This window comes from Thermobia domestica, chromosome 17, assembly GCF_964235325.1.
Source record: "Thermobia domestica chromosome 17, izTheDome1.hap1.1, whole genome shotgun sequence".
Lineage (NCBI taxonomy): Eukaryota > Metazoa > Arthropoda > Insecta > Zygentoma > Lepismatidae > Thermobia > Thermobia domestica.
Genome location: NC_137470.1, coordinates 180,525,055 through 180,537,897, shown reverse-complemented (window position 1 = coordinate 180,537,897; position 12,843 = coordinate 180,525,055). Strand labels below are relative to the sequence as shown.

The 12,843-nt window shown below is 35.4% G+C and overlaps 1 protein-coding gene across 1 annotated transcript in view; it reads left to right on the top strand.

The window, feature by feature from the left end:
* Window positions 1-299: 299 nt before the first annotated feature.
* Window positions 300-12,843, top strand: part of Cralbp (Cellular retinaldehyde binding protein) — a 104,296-nt gene continuing 91,752 nt past the window's right edge. The window contains exon 1 of the mRNA XM_081744681.1: window positions 300-435. The gene's annotated coding sequence lies outside the window, so the exon portion shown is untranslated. The remainder of the gene's footprint in view (window positions 436-12,843) is intronic.

Genomic DNA, 12,843 nt, shown 5'->3' with positions numbered 1-12,843 from the left:
TCTTAAGCATAGCAGGAATTGTACTTATGAAGAATAGACTGCACTGGAAAATTTCCCCTCTTTTGCTCTATTTACGTGATAGAATCTAAAAATGTAACACAACAACAGGAAATAAGGCTTTGTTCATTACGAGATACGTAACACTACAAATCGTACAACAAATGCACTATTGTTTAGAGAATTGCTCTCATACCATAGTGACACTGAAAGTTGTGCGTATACGTGTGAGAAAGAGAGAGAGGGGGAACAAAAAGTGAGAGAGACGAAGAAAGATTTCTATTAGTTGGTGAGAGAGTAAACCGTGTTTTCGTCTTTGTGACGTAATCTTCTCTGGAGTCCAGTCGTCCTTACGTGTTGAGCGAACTTCAAGTCAAGTACCACATTTGCTTCTGTGCTCACAACAAGAACACATATCTTCCATCAGAACTCCTTCTGGTAAGTGTCTCTTCATTAGCTGTGTTACCACTAATTACTTCATTAACACTCAACTTGGCATTAATGCTAAAGAAGAATATCCGCTTCTTCATTGTAATCAGGATGCAATTACAAGAATTATAAGGAAGCATTGATTCGAACTCCAAACTTTGAATCATTACTGAAATAACTTAATTGCACTCGATATTTCCTTGTATTCTGTAACAGCAATGTAAATAATCCAAACAATAAGTAAAAGGAGGATATGGCCTTCTAAGTCGCCTATTACTTCGGCAATTTGCAGTTTGAACATCACTTTCTGATTACCGTTAATTCTTTCTACTTTGGAAATTTATTAACTCTACTTACCTTCTCAATCTGCCACACGATGCTTGGCCACTACCGGAAAATTTGTACTTTCAGCAAGAACCGAACTTGGAACAACAAGCATCTAAGTCATACGCGCTAACTATAAGGAAACACAAGAAGTCATTGCCTCAAATAATAGGTATTTGCCGGTGAAACGTTAAAAGTTCATTATACAGTCATGAAAGTTTTAACATATTTCAAATGGAGCATACTTAATCCCTAACTTCTGAAAACATGCTAAACGTATCATTTAATTTGAGATCTTTATATAAACTGCACTACAAAATATTTGGAAACGACTTTTAGACACAATTAGGACACTTCACACATTAACGAATCTGTCTGAACACCCTCGGATGACACATATTCACCCCCTTTCACGTACTGTTATTTCCAAGTATGTCACAAATGTGTTTGCAGAATGCGACAAAACACTTTGTTTTCGAAGTGTTTGCCATAAGGAAGTGTTTTAAATTTGACACACTAAACACAGTTTTTAAGAATTCACGCTTTTCGGAAACGCGAATCACATCTTTTAGACACTATTTTATCAATTTTCTCCTCAAAAACTGTTCCAAAAGTGATTAAATTATGTTTTATTATTTTTTTTTACCGTGAATTGATGATTAATATGTTGCAGGAACAAATATTCACAAATTAATCACAAGCATATGTATAAACTGATTTATACTCGTGGAATAAATTTTAATTTAATTCAATTTTTCTTCTAGATGTATGCCAACAAGTACAAATTAAGGAATTATCGCTTTTTTAATTAGGAAATAATTCCATTGTCCAAAATACAAGTTTTATCATTTCATATTAGAAATATAATGTTTGAGGAGTCATTCTCAGAATTAATTTGACTAGGGAGTGTACTCCCTGAATCTGATTTCTTTTTGTAATTTGATGAAAAACAACTGTACAGTCCAAACCCACTAAAATTGGTGTAAGAACATAGCATGATACAGAATATAAATCGTGTGACATTAATTAATACTGCCAAACCAATTTTAGTGGTGATTTCAAACTTTAAAACAGTCATATCTCAAAACTAATATTTTGGACTTTGCTACTGACAGAGCGATGACTATATATTAAAGGCACCATTCCAACATTTTCCCTGGTTTGGTTCAGGAAGAGCTCTCTAATGCTCAGAGTCGCTAAAGACAGGATTCGAACTCGGAACCTTCCAGCTACATATCAAGAACACTAATCTTCCACTATGACCTTTCTTTCAGTTTAGCGTCCCACGATTATGCCCTTCAGGCTAAAGGAGACGATAATTAAAGCAAGTGAATGATGATGTAAGAATTGGTGGAATGAGAAATTGGGAGTACCCCGAGAAAACCTATAGACACGATGAGTGTCCACCACAAACTTACTTGGTCGGAGATCGAACCAGGGGCCGCACGCACCAGAGGCAAGATCTCTACCACAGAGCCACCGTGCCTCCCTAAGTATCTTTGGTAGTTCTGTCTCCCAAATTAATAAGAATTTTAATTAGTTACAGGATTTATTCGATATGAAATTAAATTGTTACAATCAAAGTGTTCATTGGCCAAGGTTTGACGCCAAGACTTGCTGAATTTAAAGCAAATATTCTACGCTGATATTTCGTGTTATGTGCATAAAATTCTTGGATATTTTTTTTTTTTACAGAAACTTGACGATTTCCCTGAAATTAAAAAATGAAGTTTTAAATATGTATCTACATAATTGTCTAAACTGGCGGTCGCGATGGCTCAGTGGTAGAGCGTTCACCTCTGGTCCATGGCGTCCCGGGTTCGATTCCAGCCCCTGCCAAGTGAACCTTGTGGTGGACAAACATCGTGTTCGTGGGTTTCCTCGCGGTTCTCCTGTTTCTTCCCACTTTCTTCATTCCACCATTTCATTCATTTCTCATTACCGTCTCCTTAGCCTTGCCGGCATAATCGTGGGACGTAAAACTCAAAGATTTCACTTCATTTTTCAATATTCTAAAGTATAAGTGAATCCTATATATATATACGTATATATACTATATATATTATATATGTGCGGTTATAGAAATATTTTTTTCTATTGAACTCCCTTGGAAGAAAATTGATCATATTTTTGAATGTTGATCTCACAAAAAACAGACACACAAAAATAATGAGAACAGTTTGACGCATAATTTACCAGATTCTTTAAAACTGAAATATTTTTAAAAATGTTGTGCATTTTGTAAACTTTAATAGTGTAATGAAAATGCTATTCATCCATTATTATTTATTAAACTGTTAATTTCTTCTGATATTATGACTGTTAACTGAAGTATTAGACTAAAATCTGAAAAGTCAGGACAGAACACTCAGTCAAAAATGTTGATACCAATTCACTAAAATATTTTATTTATTGTAATAAACTATAATAGACGGTCCATATTCCATTATAGAATATGAAAATTTTATTTGCTTTTTCTTTTCCTTTTTTTCTTTTTTTAAGAAACAAGTGTAGTGCACATTTGAATATTAAGCACGCTAAAACACTCAAGGGAAAAAAATGTACAAAATTAATCTTCCAAACCACGTCTCAAATTCACACACACACATACACACACACACACACACACAAATATATATATATATATATATATATATATATATATATATATATATATATATATATATATATATATATATATATATATATATTATTCATATTATCTGTTGCTCAGCGACGCAATTAGGCGAGTTGTTGCCCAGGGCAAGTACTCGCCTTAGCGCCTCCCTTGTCTAACCAAACCAAAACGCTCCCTGACCACATCTGATATCGGCACCACTCAGTAATTGTCCTATTCCATTATTTCTTCAAATGGTAAAGGTTGATTTTAAAATTGAAGTACATAATTCAATTTTTAGTACAAGATAAAACACCAAAATAATTAGTATTTGATTGCCAAATAATCTGAGAGTAGCATGTTTGACATATCCTTATAGTCTTATGATATTAACTGTATATTACAATGCCTTTTTTGGAATTATATCTGGATGTGCATATATATAGAACGAATCAACAGTCTGTTGCTTTAGAATAGAATAATTATGACAAACACTTACGCTGTTCTCTCGAGTATTATATTCAGACATTTTTCAAATCTCTTAAATCGACGTAAGTTAAATGAAAACACAAAAAACTGGAACTAAAATTTAACTTTGCGGGCTCTTTTGGCTGCAAAGTTTTTTCAATATCCTCAAAAGATAGTTTTGAAGCTAACTTATACTCTATGAATATGATCCTAAAGTTGGTGAGTCGTTGTCCTGTTAAGTTCCTGAGGTATTTTTAATGATCTTTAGTTTGCTTAAACTTCTTTCCTTGCCTTGTAGTAAAAGTTAATATTTGCACAGTGTTGCCCCTCCCCCCAATCCGGCGCCCAGGACACAAGCCCCGTTTGCACCCTTAGTTACGTCACTGCTGTTGCTGCTAAAAATGAATAACGTGCTTTGTTGATTCGAATTTTAACGTCTCCTTGAGCATGTCGAACCACACGAGCTCCCATCGGGAATCAAACATGGTTCTCCCTCACTGAAAGTGTGTGTGCTAACCATATAACCAGGGCAGAATATAACTAATGTAGCAAACACGTTAAGACTTACCCCACGTGTGAACTGAGCTCGTTAGTGGCTAAGCAGTTAGCGTATCCGCCTTTGCGTGGGAGACCCGGGTTCGAGTCCGGGCGGGAGTTCATATGGTTCGGATTGCATGTTAATCAGTAGGTCCTGTATCACATAGCCTCGCTGCTGAATGGGACCTTAAACTCCGAACTTCAACTCAACTCAACCCACGTGTGAACTACACTTAAACTAAACTTCTTGAGGCTACGTTCTTGTTCTCTGTTGAAATTGTTTCATGTTCTCCATCGAGAATATATGAGACGTGATCATTATCAGTTGAAATTGGAATTCGTATCACGGTAATGCTTTCAAATTTTGATGCTGTTCCAACGGGAGTAAAACCTGGGACTCTGCGCACCAAAAGAGCTTCTTCGTGGCTAAGCAGTTAGCGTACGCGTGTTTGGCGTGGGAGACCAGGTTTCGATCCCCGATCCCCAGGTTTCGGGATCAGTTAATCAGTAGGTCCACGTCTCATATAGCCTCGCTGCTGAAAGGGACGTTAAACTCAACTCAATTCGGCGCACATAGACCACAGATGTTCAATTTGATCGTAGCGGTCTTGTGTCTGGCTTTCTTGGCTTGAGTTTACTGGCTTTAATACAGGTACCTACTCAATTGGCCTCACAATACTTGGTCAACATCAAACACTCTACATTTTTACTGAAAATCGAAGCTGGGGTTAGAATTAAACTTAGTATTACAACACTAATCCTTCTCAAATATTTAATAAAATTAATGGTAGATGGAAAATTGATTAATTGCGTAACTCTTCCTGCGACTTAAGTGGTCCCTGGTTCAATTCTCAGTGGAAAATTATTGGACGCAATACATTGCTTCTGGTTTCAATTTCACATTAAATTGTAAGTCCAAGTCTCATTTAGCCTACATACTGAAAGTGGACGTTAAACCTCAACAAATAAAATACTTCCTATAATTTCTTTGTCGTGGAATTCCATTTTTTTTTTTTTTGAATTAGCATTCATTTACTGGGTGTGAATAGGAACATAAGTCAACAAATCTCCGTAGGAGAGCACAGTGGCTCAGTGGTACAGTGCTTATCTCTGGTGCCTGGAGTCCCTGGTTCGATCCCCCCAAGTAAGTTTGTGGTGGACAACATCGTGCCCGTGGGTTTTCTCGGGTTACTCCCGTTTCCTCCCATTTTCTCATTCCACCATTTCTTCCATCATCATTCACTTGCATTGATCATCGTCCCCCTTAGTCTAACGGGCATAATCGTGGGACGTTACACTGAAATATTTCATTTCAATAAATCTCCTTAGGCCAAGTTTCACACTTGCTATATTTAACCCAAAAGGGAAACTGGATGGAATTTGCTCTAAATTTGTGTGAAAAATTACTGAAAGAAAACTCAATAATAAAGATTTGTGATTTCGAATCAAATGATTTTCACACCTCTACTGTCAATTTGAAAGCAATATTTAAAAAAAGAAAGAAAAATTACTTTGAGAAACGGACCTTTGGTAAGACAGTTCACAAAGCTCCTATCTTAGTTTTATTTAACGATGTAACATATGTAGGGATCTTATTATAATGAGAAAAGAAATGAAACTTCATACTGTTCAGTTCAGTGACCAACGTTTAACCTTTAAATACATTTCAAGAAGCACAAATTTTACGCTTTGGTTGCAGTTTTCCGCAGCAATCGTACGGTTTCAATAAGCACCTAGCCTCTCGCAGTTTGAATATATTTGAGCAAGTGACTCATTTATTTTATTTACTTATGTACTAACAGAACCGTGGTAAAGCAGTCGGTAAAACGTTTACCTTCTTACTGAGCGACCCGAATTTGTTCCCCGGTGAAGGTGGGATTTTGTTCTCATTCTAACGTTATTCCTACGCAACTCCGACGTTCACCTAACTCCTAGAGCCGTGAGTTATATATCCATCGGCTGCTGCGAGAGGCGGTAATTTTTAAGTCATCAAAAAACAATTTTCGCATAATGTCACAAAATTGAACATAGTTGAATGTAATAAGAAGGAAAACCAACAGATTGCAGCACATTACAGTCTACTTTTGTGTGAGTTGCATTTTGTTCATATGGACAAACATCTGATGGTAGAATGTGTATCATTTCGTCACTACTATACGGGACGTTTGCGTGTATGTGGAACTGGCTTTAGGAGCACTATGAGGGTCCGTACACGTGTACGTCGAATCACCTCTACGAGCAGTTCAAGGGTCCGTACACGTGTACGTCGAAGCGGCTTGAGCTTCTAAAATGGATGCCTGGTTCATTCTGACTGGTACTGACTAAATCTGCAAGAGTGCTAAAATCAAGAAAGTGTGAAGCCTTTACCTACACACGTAGTTCCTGGGACTTGATGTTCTGTCCCGAAAGGTTGGCAAACTTATATTAGGCCCTACTTACTAACAAATTTTAGACATCGATTTTTTTTTAAATGTGAAATCATTAGCAATGAAATATGAGAAGGGATTTGGGAACGGATTCCTCCAGAGCCGTTATTTGAGAAGTACCATCCTTGCATTTGCCTGTTGAGACTGAGAGAAAACACTTAAAAAGCCTCAGTCTGATTATTTAAATGATGTAACTACTTTATATGGTTATTTTCCTTTCTTTCAACACATTAGTATTCTACTAATAAACTGAGCACGTAAGGAAATAAGAAGTATGTTGGTTTCGCTAACTACTTTGAAGTTTTACGTCTGTTCAAACTAATCGCTAACAGAAGAAAAATAAAATAAACTAGTATATGAGTACCACGTTTAAATACTGCTGATTAACCAAGTCATTAGCCCTTGTAGATTAAAAGTGCGAAGTACAAGAGCTCTTGAATACGATATGGGAGTAGGTATAAAATACCGCTTTGGTACTTCCAAATTTTACAGTTGTGTTTGTATTCCCTTAAGAACTAGCATGATAGGATCTCTTTACTTGGGTAAATAAAATATTTGCGTTCTTTTTCTGTGATTTGACAATATGTTTCCATTTCCTTTATTTCCAAAAATCAAATTGGGTTCGAATTCCTTAAAGAATGAACGGATGACTTTACAGCCTCCTATCTATTAAAAAAAAAATAAGTTTCGCACATATTTCGTTAAAAAAAAAACTCTCCGATTTTTTAATGCAATATAGTGAAATTAGTAAATAGAAAGGTGATTAAAATCAACAATTAAAAAAAAACAACGGCTTTCGCTATCTTCTGTAATTACTATATCTACCAGCATAAATACACAACTAATCTTACACTATTTTCTTCAATTTTGGGGCAGGAATAATGTTAAAGTTCCAAAAGAACTCATTTAAAAGACATATTAAATTTTAATTACCGCATTCTTTTCTGTATTAGTCACGCCGTTGCTTTTTGTTCAGAATTCCGGAAAACCAGTTTAGAATGCTCGAAGAGCGCTGCCAGAATGAACTTAAAAAGAATTATTTTTTTCTTCTTAGTAACTTTTGCAAGCTTTATACCAATTGATCAGTAGCGTACGCAGGAATATATTTCGGGAGGGGTCCAAACTCAATATGAGGGTATTTTATATTAAAATTCCTAAAATTGCCTCTAAAATTAGGCTAAAATTACACAAAAGTGGACATTTCGGGGGGATCCGGCCCCCGGACTGACCCCCTGCGTACGTCCCTGCAGTTGTTCTATATACTTTATTATTAAAGTCATTAAATAATGTTTCATTCATTAAACAATTAAACAATGTATCTATCCATTTATAATTTCCTTGAGTACTAAATTTTTTCCACACGTTTTGTTTAAGAGTTCTGCTAAAACGTTCTACGATATGTTGTTTTACGAAGACACATGCTCAAAATTGAAAAATTCGCAAAGCATCATTTCTCTATGACTTACGGTTTCCGAAATATGACTCCCTAAACCTCCCGAAATCGGAACATTTTTGTCCAACATTTCAGGAACGATAAAGAGTGACGCGAAAAGTTCCATAACTTCTATCAGATAGTTTTTGATGCTCTGTCAAATGGAGGGCTTAAAATTGAAAAATAACACACACATATATACATACACACATACATAGATAAAAATGAAATGAAATCTTTAAGTTTTACGTCCCATGCTTATGCCGGTTAGGCTAAAGGAAACGGTGATTCTGAGAAATGAGTAAAACGGTGGAATGAAGAAAGTGGGAGGAAACGGGAGAACCCCGAGGAAACCCACGCACAGGGTGTTTGTCCACCACAAAGTTCCCTTGGCCGGGATTGGGATCGAACCCGGGACCCCAAGCAGCAGAGGTGAGCACTCTACCACTGAGTCACCGCCGCCCCCACAGACATAGAAAATTTACAAACGAACTTTTTAAGTTCGTTGAAAATATTTGTGTAGCTTACAAAGTATTTTCAACTCTCAGCTACGTGAAAGCAACTAAAGGTAGAATCTATACTTCTACACTTGCACATAACTTCACAAGTAGTATTTGTTTCACCGGTAGGAAATAATAATAATAATAATAATAATAATAATAATAATAATAATAATAATAATAATAATAATAATAATAATAAGTGTATTCCATACCCATCATTTATTTAGTTATTTATTTATTTTATTTTATTTGTAAGCCGGTATGCTTTATACAGAAAGATGTTACATTTTCAGAACACCAGATTTGTAACACAAAGCATTTGCACTATAAATCAAGTGAACATAAATATTTAAAGCTTTTTTCCGCGATAATGTCTATTCTACGAAGATACCTCCTTCTACGCAATACATTAGCATATTTTCTAATGACTACCCTAATTTCCTTCTATTTGTCTGTTGCTCTTTCCATTCAGCTACATTACGCTTCTATATGACAGTTCGTCACAGAACATGACGTTGAAAACCTGTAAAGGTTTCTCTGAATTACAGTTGATAGTTTATACAGTAAAGAACAAGAATTTATTTGTTCTCGTTCATAGTGTTTCATTCTATTCAAGGTACTAGCGCTACTTAATATTCAGTTAAAGAATTGAATTCATTTATGGTTGAATCAAGATTGTTCCCGGGACACCAGGGTTCAATTTCCGGTAGAAATAAGCTGTTGGTTTATTTTTTTTATTCAGATTTAGTACTAAAAAGTGATCTTAAACTAAAAAAAAGGGAGCTCCTCGTGGCTAAGCGGTTAGGGTACGTGCCTTTGGCATGGGAAGGTCAGGTTCGATTCCCGGCGGGAGTTTATATGGTTAGGATCTCACGTTAAATTGGTGGTCCACGTCTAATATAGCCCCGCTGCTGAACGGGACGCTAAACTCAAATCAAATCTAACAAAGAGAAACGTTCTCTTTCGTAGTCAAGTGGGTAATGTCTGTGCATTCTTTGCGCCTTGTTCCAAGTTCGGTCTTAGGTAATTATATTAAGCACTTTAAAAAGTAAGACCTGTTTATATACAGCGGTGCTAAAAAGGAATGTTCAATTATAATAACAATCAATCAATCAAAACCCACTAAGCAAGATACGTGGAGTCGTCATTGAGAATTTTTCCTTTAACGAATATAATGAACCAGGTAGCTAGTGATGAAACGAGGTCGATTTGTGACAATTTCATGTGATTTGTACTACACAAACCTTGATAAATATCGATTTCTCAGTCATTGAAGAAAGCACACTGTATATATATAACATTCTTAGTCACACATGTACGCTTATGTAAATAGAGAGTTACGTGTTTACAAATGATTAATTTTCTCTCACACGTGAAGTGAGTGTGTGGCAATCTTCAGATAAAGTTCAATCAGAGAAATAAAAACAATCAAGTTAAGAGTTCGTTTACGTTTACGATGTTATGAGGAAGAAAAACTTTCCTTAGGTAAAGTATTGCGACATTTTTTCCTGTAACTTAAAATAATTTGATATCTCTTACAGTTGTGGCACGAAGTTGTTTTATTTTTCAGAAGTGTGCCTAGAGAAGTTAAAGTAAAATAATATTAACTCTTTCATTTAACATCCCATACTTTGATCCCTTCTAGGCTGAAAAAGGCAGATAATAATGCAGGAAAAAGATTATGACAAAATTGAAGAGCTTGCGGCGAAATGAAGGCCACTTCAGTCTTACAAAGCATTCGCAAACTTAAAAATAAATTAATTCTACATCGACTACGTAACAACATATTTCTTTTAAAATTTCTTCTTGTCGTCTATCGTGTCTCTTAAATTTCTTTCTCAGTCTTTTATCGTGTCTATAAAATTTCTGTCTTTTTCCTCTATCGTGTCTGTAAAATTTCTTTCTCTATTCCATCATGTCTGTAATTTTTTTTCTCTGTCGTCTATCGTGTCTGTAAAATTTATTTGTCTGTCTTCTATCGTGCCTTTAAAGTACATTTCTCTGTCTTATGTCATGTCTATGAAATTTCTTCCTCTGTCTTCTATGGTGACTAAACTTTCTTTCTCTGTCTTCTACCATGTCTGTAAAAAAATTTTCTCTGCCTTCTATCATATCTGTAAAATTTCTTTCTTTGTCTTCTGTCGTGTCTGTAAAATTTATTTCTCTGTCTTCTATCGTGTCAGTAAAATTTATTTCTCTGTTTTCTTTGCGTCTGTAAATTTTCTTTCTTTGTCTTCTATCGTGACTGTAAAATTTCTTTCTGTCTTCTATCGTGACTGTAAAATTTATATCCTCCTCCATCCGGAGAACGAGAAGAGTTCTCGAGAAATGGGCTTCAGATTCCGAATTACCACAATGAATTTGACAATGTCATTACCTGTTTATCAGTGCAGTGGTCACAAGGCTATCTTTGGGACTTTCGACTGTATTTCGAGAACGAGAAGAACTATTGAAAAATTTTCTTTAGATTTCGAGTTACCACTCTCAACTTTATACTTTTATGACCTGTCTGATAATTTCATGAGCGGAAACTTATTTTCGGAAGCTTCGACTGTACCTCAGGAACGAGAGAAGCTATTGACAAACTTCAAATTCGCAATCACTATTGTAAACTTAACCGGTCGTTTTTAATGTTATGACCTGTCTGTGAGTAGCGTCGCTAAGAATTTATTCTGTGGGGGACACTTCAATTGTATCTTCAGTAGAAGAGCTGTTCGAAAACGGACTTCATAGAAGAATGATGAATGAAAAGAAATATTTCAGTTTAACGTCCCATGATTATAGCCTTTAGGCTAAGGGAGACGACGATTAAATCAAGTGAATGATGATTGATTGAAGAATTGGCGGATTGAGAAAGTGGAAGGAAACGGGAATACCCTGAGAAAACCTAAACAATGCCCTCTGTTGGCAGGTCTTATAACGTCACTGTCCAAGGTAATCTGTAAACTTATAATCTTTTAGTCTCATCTTGAGTTCAAAATTTTAACCTACACATTTCTCCCTATTTAACATTTTTGCGATCACAAAATGTATTTTGAAATTTCTGCGATTCGTCCTTCTTTACATTAAATATGATGAGTTTTTATCATTGGTAAGGATATATAAAGATATACAAAGATATATAAAGAAGATTGGCAAAGACCTGGGATGGTTTTTATCATATCACTTTGACGTAGAACCTAGCAGGGAGGAGGGGAGGTATATATATATATATATATATATATATATATATATATATATATATATATATATATATATATATATATCGTCCCTCTCGAGACAAAAGACCGTATCTCATTTTCTTAACTTTTTCAAGAAACAAGTTTAAATGTCTTATTATTTATTCTATCATCTTCTTTTAAAATTTAGTTTGATATCCTTCGTGTCAGGTATGTAACGTACGAGATCAAATTAAATTTTGACAGAACACGATAAAATATACTTATGAAAACATCTTTAAACTTGTCTCCTGGAAAAGTTGTAAAAATTAGATACGCCCTTTTGTCTCGAGAGGGACGATATATATAAAACTTAATAACTCTTGAACCACACGATTGATCTCTATCAAATATTCAACAGAGATGAGATTCGGGAATTTGATGACTTTTTTTCTTTATTTTACTTCGATGGTGCAACTTAGAGGAGGAGAAGATGGTACTGTACATATAAATCTAATATAAATAAAATAGAGTTCGTTTGTGTTTCTGTCTGTGTGTCTATGTTCGACTACCTTGGTCCAGGCCTTAGACTAAAAAGAAGCGTTTTTTTTTTTCAAATTCGAACCAGGGAGTCACAGGGGGTATTTACCGGGACATGTAAAAGCAGAGGCGTCATTTAGGGGGGGAAGGGAAGGGCATTGCCCCCCTGAGTTTAAGGTGTATATAGATTTTATCAATAGAATAGTAGTAAATCAGTGAAAAACGCGAAATTTTACTTATATCAAGGGGTCTTGCACCCCCTCCCAAGCAAAATCTGAAATGACGCTCCTATGTAAAAGTAGTAGAAAATGACCAATATTACTGTCCATAGATTTTAAGGTCGTTGAGATCAATGGTGAAACTCTGATCGCATTAACTTTCAAATTCACCCCACTTGACTGGGGGCCAGGGT